The 7886-nt window shown below is 46.3% G+C and overlaps 1 pseudogene; it reads left to right on the top strand.

Moving 5' to 3' along the window:
* The first annotated feature begins 6382 nt into the window (after positions 1-6382).
* On the top strand, positions 6383-7620 carry LOC110295828 (eukaryotic initiation factor 4A-III pseudogene; annotated as a pseudogene).
* Positions 7621-7886: the final 266 nt, after the last annotated feature.

The following is a 7886-nucleotide window of genomic DNA, read 5'->3' as shown; positions in this document are numbered from 1 at the left end:
CTCTGGGTAATGATGGAGGCCCTGGATGGGGAAAGGACCACTTGATCTAGAATGCCACCAGTGGCCATGTTGGTGTCTGTAGTCCATGCTGCTGCCCCTGACCACAATGAAACCTGGGGTCCCTGTGGACATATGCAGTCCGTGCCTCTGACTGATGCCTTGGTGGTGACCTTGAGCTTTGCTGTCTTAAGCCATGCTGCTAGGAGTGGCCTGTGTAGTCACTTGAGGCCATGCTGAGGCTCAGGGTCCATGCAGCCCCTGAGGGCCATGACTGGGTCTGTGCACCTGATATGGCCAGGGGCTATGTATGTCTGAGGCTCATGTTACCACCGAAGGCCATGCAGATGTTCATGGTCTGGACTGACAACTGAAGCTGTGTTGATGTCTGAAGCTGGCCCTGCCCCTCCCTCATCAGCTGCTGAATGACTCTCCACAGTTGATGGCTTCTGGAGGGAAGTACAGGTGGAAAAAGGCTTACCTGCCCTTAGAGGACTGGCTTTTGACTTTGACCATGCTCTACTGAGTATATAGACAACATAAAATAGACTTGTATTGGGGGGAGGGGGAGGTATCCACTTAAGGGGGGGGACGACATAGGACTGTGATTGGCATGAATGATGTGAGATTCCCAAATAATCAATAAAGAGTGTAACCACATTTTGAAATGTTTACACTACTACAACCAGGGATATTTTTCCCTACAGCAAAGGTGTATTTTTTTTTTACCCTGCAATGCTATGTAGAAGATAACACTCTAATGAGTCAAGGATGGCACTAAATGCATTTATTAAATTTGAGCTCTGTTCTTTTTTGTGGTGTTTGAAGTTCATTCTTTCATCTAAACCATTAAAGTGCCTTCCTATGTCCATCCCTCCAAACATAATTATCTTTCTGCTCTGACTGCAAATCAAGGCACATCTCTTTTTAAGATTGATTTCTTATGTATACATGTCTTGCCTGTCATATACACATGGGCATCGTATATGTGCCTAAAGAGACCAAAAGAGAACACCAAATCCCCTTAGAACTGAAGTTACAGACGTTGCTGAGCTGCCATGCTGGTGCTGGGAACTGAACCCAGGTCTTCTGCAAGAGTAGGAGTTGCTCTTAACGACCCAGACACCACTTCCGGCCATCTAAGGGACTTAGTGCATCAGGAGGCTTTCTTCAATGGTGAGACAACACTGTAAGACCATAATAAAACCTTATTGCACTCCATAGCCAAACCCCACATGCAGAACCCTCCATTCAAACGCTGCTGTCAGACAGGGTCTAGCTTTGCTCCCAGCCCCGTTCATCCTTTTCTTTGCTTCTAGGGAATACATGTTTAATATCTGATATCTCACCTGCTATCACTTGGATCCCAAAGGCTCATGGGATACTATTTGAATTTTTACATTTTTATTAGCATATATTAATTATACTTAATAATGGGTTTCATTGCGGCATTTTCAAGCACGTATACTGTCACCGTGCTTTGGCCCCTCCCCACTCACTCTGATCCCCTCCCTCTTCTCAACAGCCCCCTCTTCCATTCTCATGTCTTGTTTGTATATTCATATGACCTAAAGAAAGTCCCCTCCCTTCTCCTCCCCCTCCCCTCCCCCTTCCACCTTGCATTTCAAGAAGGAGGAGTCTCATTTAGGGCTAACTATTCAACAGTCACTTCCTCTCAACACTTAGGCTAATCGGTACTCTCCGAAGTGACTGCCACCCCACGAGAAAACGATGCTTTTCTGACCTCTGCAGTGGTAACCTATAGGAATACACACAAACATTTAGAAGCCGATTGGATGAACACATCATGTTCATTTAGCAAAAGAATAGCAGTAGCTTCCCTTCTGGGACCTAGGTCTTACCCAGACGTGGGCTTTTGGTTGGCTTTCCAGGACCAGACATGAATGACCTCCTGGGAAGTAGGTCTCAAATGCAATCAGAAAGTGACTGGTTATGCTCATCAGAATTGTGCCACTTCTGCACCAGTGGGCACACCTTACCTGGCACGTAGATAATGTAGCATGCAGGGTCAACAGTGCTGCTCCAATAGCCTGACCCTTCCAGACCCAGGAGAGCTGGGCAGCTGGACGATGATCACAGCTTAGTTTCAGCTACGTTCTTCTATGCCCCATAACTAAAGTTTGTGGTATCTCCAGCAATGATTGTTTTAAACACTCTCTTTTCATAGGGTAGCACAATTTTAGGCGTTGGAAACTGTCTAGCAGAAGAAGGTGATTAGGGGCTGGATCTCTACTTCCTGGTCCGAAGTTATGTGACAGTGAACCTGGGTCACAGGTGTCTGCTGCCACCACTCTCTGTGGTGATGTCCTGATGCCTTCTGAAAACATGGTCCATCACCAACAGAATACAAGAGATGGAAGAGAGAATCTCAGGTGCAGAAAATACCATAGGAAACATTGACACAACAGTCAAAGAAAATGCAAAGTGCAAAAAGCTCCTAACCCAGACATCCAGGAAATCCAGGACACAATGAGAAGATGAAACCTAAGGATAATAGGTATAGAAGAGAGTGAAGACTCCAAACTTAAAGGGCCAGTAAATATCTTCAACAAAATTATAGAAAAAAACTTCCCTAACCTAAAGAAAGAGATGTCCATGAACATACAAGAAACCGACAGAACTCCAAATAGATTGGACCAGTAAAGAAATTCCTCGCGACACATAATAATCAAAACACCAAATGCACAAAACAAAGAAAGAATATCAAAAGAAGTAAGGGAAAAAGGTCAAGTAATATATAAAGGCAGACTTATCAGAATTACTCCAGACTTCTAACCAGAGACTATGAAAGCTAGAAGATCCTGGGCAGATGTTATACAGACCCTAAGAGATCACAAATGCCAGCCAAGGATACTGTCTTAGTTAGGGTTTTACTGCTGTGAACAGACACCATGACCAAGGCAAGTCTTATAAAAAACAACATTTAATTGGGGCTGGCTTACAGGTTCAGAGGTTCAGTCCATTATCATCAAGGTGGAAGCATGGCAGTATCCAGGCAGGCATGGCGCAGGAGGAGCTGAGAGTTCTATGTCTTCATCCAAAGGCTGCTAGTGGAAGACTGACTTCCAGGCAACTAGGGTGAGGATCTTATACCCACACCTACAGTGACACACCCATTCCAACCAGGTCACACCTATTCCAACAAGACCACACCTTCAGATGGTGCCACTCCCTGATCCAAGGATATACAAATCATCACATTCCACTCCCTGGTCCCCATAGACTTGTTCAAAAACATGAGTCTATGGGGGCCATACATAAACATAGCATAATGCAAAATGCATTTAGTCCAACTTTCAAAGTCCTCATAGTCTATAGTGGTCGCAACAATGTTTAAAGTCCAAAGTTCAAGGTCTCTTCTGAGATTCATTCAACTTAATTAACTGTAATCCCCAAAGCAAGGCAGGAAACCAGCTGGGCAAACTCCAAACTGCATCTCCATGGCTGATGTCAAAGCGGTCTTCAGATCTCCACTCCTTGTTCATGTTTTTTTGAATGCAACAAACTGCTTTCTCCTGGGCTGGTTCCACTCCCTGTTAGCAGCTTTCCTCAGCATGTATCCCATGGCTCTGGCATCTTTAACATCTTTGAGTCTCCAAGGCAATTTCAATGTTACAGCTTCTTGTTTCAGTGTCTGGGATTCCACTTGATCTTTTGGACTCCTCCTAAGGGCTGGCATCACTTTTCCATCTCTGTGCTCTGTAGCACTCTATGCTCAGGTTGATCCACTCCACTAAGGCTGCTGTTCTTGGTGATCATCCCATGGTACTGACATCTCCAATACACTGGGGTGTTCCACTCCAACTAGGCTTCACCAATAGCCTCTCAAAGGCTCTCTTCAGGGTGCCAAGCCTCAAATTCTTTGCATGACCCCTTCAGTCCTGGGCCATCAACTACAGCTGAGGCTTCACCTTCTCCAATGGCCTTCCCTGGCCTCTCACAGTGCTAAGCCTCAGCTTCTCTCCATGATCCCTTCATTCCTTCACGAGCAGTACCACCTGAGTGACTCTTACACATTACCAGGTCCAGCCGCAGCATGATGTACAACCTTAGGTATCTCTGGAACACAGCTTCTTTGTGCTCCCAGAAAACAATTTCCCTAAGATTTCACCTCAGTAATGCTGGTCTCTTCTTAATCACTGCTAATTCCTTAGCTCCAGCTAACCAGCATCAATTTTCCCAGTGGTTCCTCCCATTCTTAACTCTAGAGCCAGAGCCACATGGCTGAAGCTGCCGAGTTCTGCTGCTTACAGGAACTAGAACATGATTCCCTTGTACTATCACATTATCACTAGCTTTATGTTTTCTAAATCCTTCACTGCCTAAACTTGGCTATCCTGGTTCTTGCTCTGTAGATTAACCTTGAATGTAGAGATCAGCATGCCTGTCTCATGGGATTAAAGGTGTGTACCACCATGCCTGGATCTAATTAAGCTGGGTAGAATCTTGCCCCAAGGTCCCACTCCCTTAATCTGTTATCTCCTAGAACTCGAGATTTTGCTCCATTTCACTTCCTGGTACCTCTTTAGTACTCAAACCACATATTTTATATTTTTCCTTTCTAAGCTTGCTATGCTTGTTCATATTTCTCTTCATAAGACTTAACCAGAAACAAAGTCTCTGCTGGGCTTTTTTGAAACTTCTTTTGTCAATGCAACTAATGCAAGGCTCTTCACCTTAGCCTCAGGCAAACTTTTCAGACAAGAGCAAAAAGTAGCCACATTCTTCACCAAAATACCACAAAACCAGTCTTTATGCCACATTCTGAAATTCTTCTCCTTTGAAATCTCTTGGGCCAGGTCAACACAGTTCAAATCACTCCCAGCAACAAAGTCTTTTATATTCCCACTAGAATGACCCATTAAGCCCCATTTAAAGCATTCCACTGCTTTCCAAATCCAAAGTCTCAAAATCCAAATTCTTTCAAATAAAAGCATGGTCAGGCCTGTAACAGCAATACCCCACTCCCAGTACCAACTTTTGTCTTAGGGTTTTACTGCTGTGAACAGACACAGATTACAAAATAATCAAGGGAAGTAGAGGGTGGGAGGGACTTGGGAGGAAGAGAAGAGAGGGAGGGGGAAAAGAGGGTGTAGTGGCTATTCCTGGTTGTCAACTTGACTATAATTGGAATGAACTACAATCCAGAATTGGAAGGCTCACCAGTGACCCTTATCTGGAGGCTTGGAGATAGAAGCTTCTGATCTGGATCTTGGTATGGAGATCTTGAGGCATAGTGGCTATGGATTCCAGAAGATTAAATCTCCCAGTTCAAGGTAATCCAGGATTAAGGGTGTGGTGGAACACACCTTTAATCTGGGCTACACCTTCTGCTGGAGACAATATAAGGACATTGAAAGAAAGGAGTCTTGCTCTTGCCCTTTGCCTGCTTGCCCTGTGAGACTGAGTAACTACTAGATCCTTGGACTTTTATTCACAGCTGCAACTGAACCATTGTTGGGAATTGGGCTGCGGACTGTAAGTCACCAATAAATTTTTATACTATATAGAGACTATCCATAAGTTCTGTGACTCTAGGGAACCCTGACTAATACAGAAGGGAAGAATCAGATATGGGAGGAGATGTAGGAGATGTACAGAGGGTCAGGAAATTGAACAGAGGTGTGTAGCAATGTGGGGTGGGGAGTTGGGGGCAGCAACCAGAAAGTCCCAGATGCCATGAAAGCAAGAGCCTCCCAGGACCCTACAGGGATGACATTAGCTGAAATACCATGCAAAGGGGAGGGAGAACCTGGAGAGACCATATTCAGAGGTTAGGCAACCCCAGACACACACACCCCACTTGAGGGATGGGGCCACCCACCCAGCTCCAAAGTTTTAACCCAGAATTGCTCCTGTCTAAAGGAAATATGGGGACAAAGAATGAAGCAGAGAGTGAAGGAGAAGCCATCCAGAGAGTTCCTCACCTGGGGATCCATCCCTCATGCAGATACCACACTCAGAAACTAGTGCAGATGCCAAGAAGTGCTTGCTGACCTGAGCCTGACACAGCTGTGTCCTGAGAGGCTCTGCCAGATCTCGACCAGTAATACAGATGCTCGCAACCAAGCATCGAACTGATACAGGGACCGCAATGAAGGAGCTAGGGGAAGAACTGAAGGAGCTAAAGGGGCCTTATTAGGCATCAGTAGGAAGGGAGGCCCTTCCTCCTATGAAGGCTTAATGCCCCAGTGTATGGGAATGCTAGGGCACTGAGGTGGGAGTGGGTAGGTGGGTGGGGGAGCAGCCTCATAGAAGAAAGGAGGATGGGATAGGGGGTTGCAGAGGGGAAACCAGGGAAGGGGTTAACATTTGAAATGTAAGTAAATAAAAATTTTTCAGGTCTTTCAGCGGAATAGGGATCATGGCAGCCACGGCCACGATGGTGACGTCTGGATCAGCGCGGAAGCAGCTGCTCAAAGAGGAGGACATGACCAAAGTGGAGTTCGAGACGAGCGAGGAGGTGGACGTGACCCCCACGTTCAACACCATGGGCCTCAGAGAGGACCTGCTGCGCGGCATCTACGCCTACGGTTTTGAAAAACCTTCAGCGATCCAGCAGCGTGCTATCAAGCAGATCATTAAAGGGAGAGATGTCATTGCACAGTCTCAGTCTGGCACAGGCAAGACGGCCACCTTCAGTATCTCAGTGCTGCAGTGCTTGGATATCCAGGTTCGAGAAAGCCAAGCTTTGATCCTGGCTCCAACCAGAGAGTTAGCGGTGCAGATTCAGAAGGGTCTGCTCGCTCTGGGGGATTACATGAAGGTGCAGTGCCATGCCTGCATTGGGGGCACCAATGTCGGGGAGGACATCAGGAAGCTGGATTACGGGCAGCATGTGGTGGCAGGCACGCCGGGACGCGTCTTTGATATGATCCGCCGGAGAAGTTTACGGACTCGGGCTATCAAAATGCTGGTTTTGGATGAGGCTGATGAAATGTTGAAGAAAGGTTTCAAGGAGCAGATCTATGATGTGTACAGGTATTTGCCACCAGCCACACAGGTCGTTCTCATCAGTGCCACACTGCCTCAGGAGATCCTGGAGATGACCAACAAGTTCATGACCGACCCCATCCGCATCCTGGTGAAGCGTGATGAGTTGACTCTGGAAGGCATCAAACAGTTCTTTGTGGCCGTGGAAAGAGAGGAATGGAAGTTTGATACTCTATGTGATCTCTACGACTCACTGACCATCACCCAGGCCGTAATCTTCTGCAACACCAAGAGGAAGGTTGACTGGCTGACAGAGAAAATGAGAGAAGCCAATTTCACTGTGTCGTCCATGCATGGAGACATGCCCCAGAAAGAACGAGAGTCTATCATGAAGGAGTTCCGGTCAGGTGCCAGCCGGGTGCTCATCTCCACAGACATCTGGGCTCGGGGCCTGGATGTCCCTCAGGTGTCCCTCATCATTAACTATGACCTGCCCAACAACAGAGAACTGTACATTCACAGAATTGGGAGATCGGGTCGGTATGGACGAAAAGGTGTGGCCATCAATTTTGTGAAGAATGATGACATCCGGATTCTCAGGGACATCGAGCAGTACTACGCCACCCAGATAGACGAGATGCCCATGAACGTGGCTGACCTCATCTGAAGCTGGTGGGTTGATTGATATGAACTGTCTTCTCGGAGCCCCTCGGGAAGACCCTCAGCCTCTGCCATCTTTTCTAATGCACGTGTAAATAACCCAATGCTTAACCTTTTACATTAAACGTGGACATTTTCCCGTGGGGGAAAATTTTTTTTAAAAAGAAACAAAAAGAGTAAATAGTATATGATTCTGGCATAAAATTTTTAAATTATACTATAAATATTTTAAAATAAAAAACTTAGAGTGGGTGGGAGAGCCTGTGGGGGACTTT

This window comes from Mus caroli, unplaced genomic scaffold, assembly GCF_978045245.1.
Source record: "Mus caroli unplaced genomic scaffold, Mus_caroli_1 scaffold_7, whole genome shotgun sequence".
Classification (NCBI taxonomy): domain Eukaryota; kingdom Metazoa; phylum Chordata; class Mammalia; order Rodentia; family Muridae; genus Mus; species Mus caroli.
This window is presented reverse-complemented; position numbering and strand designations above follow the sequence as displayed.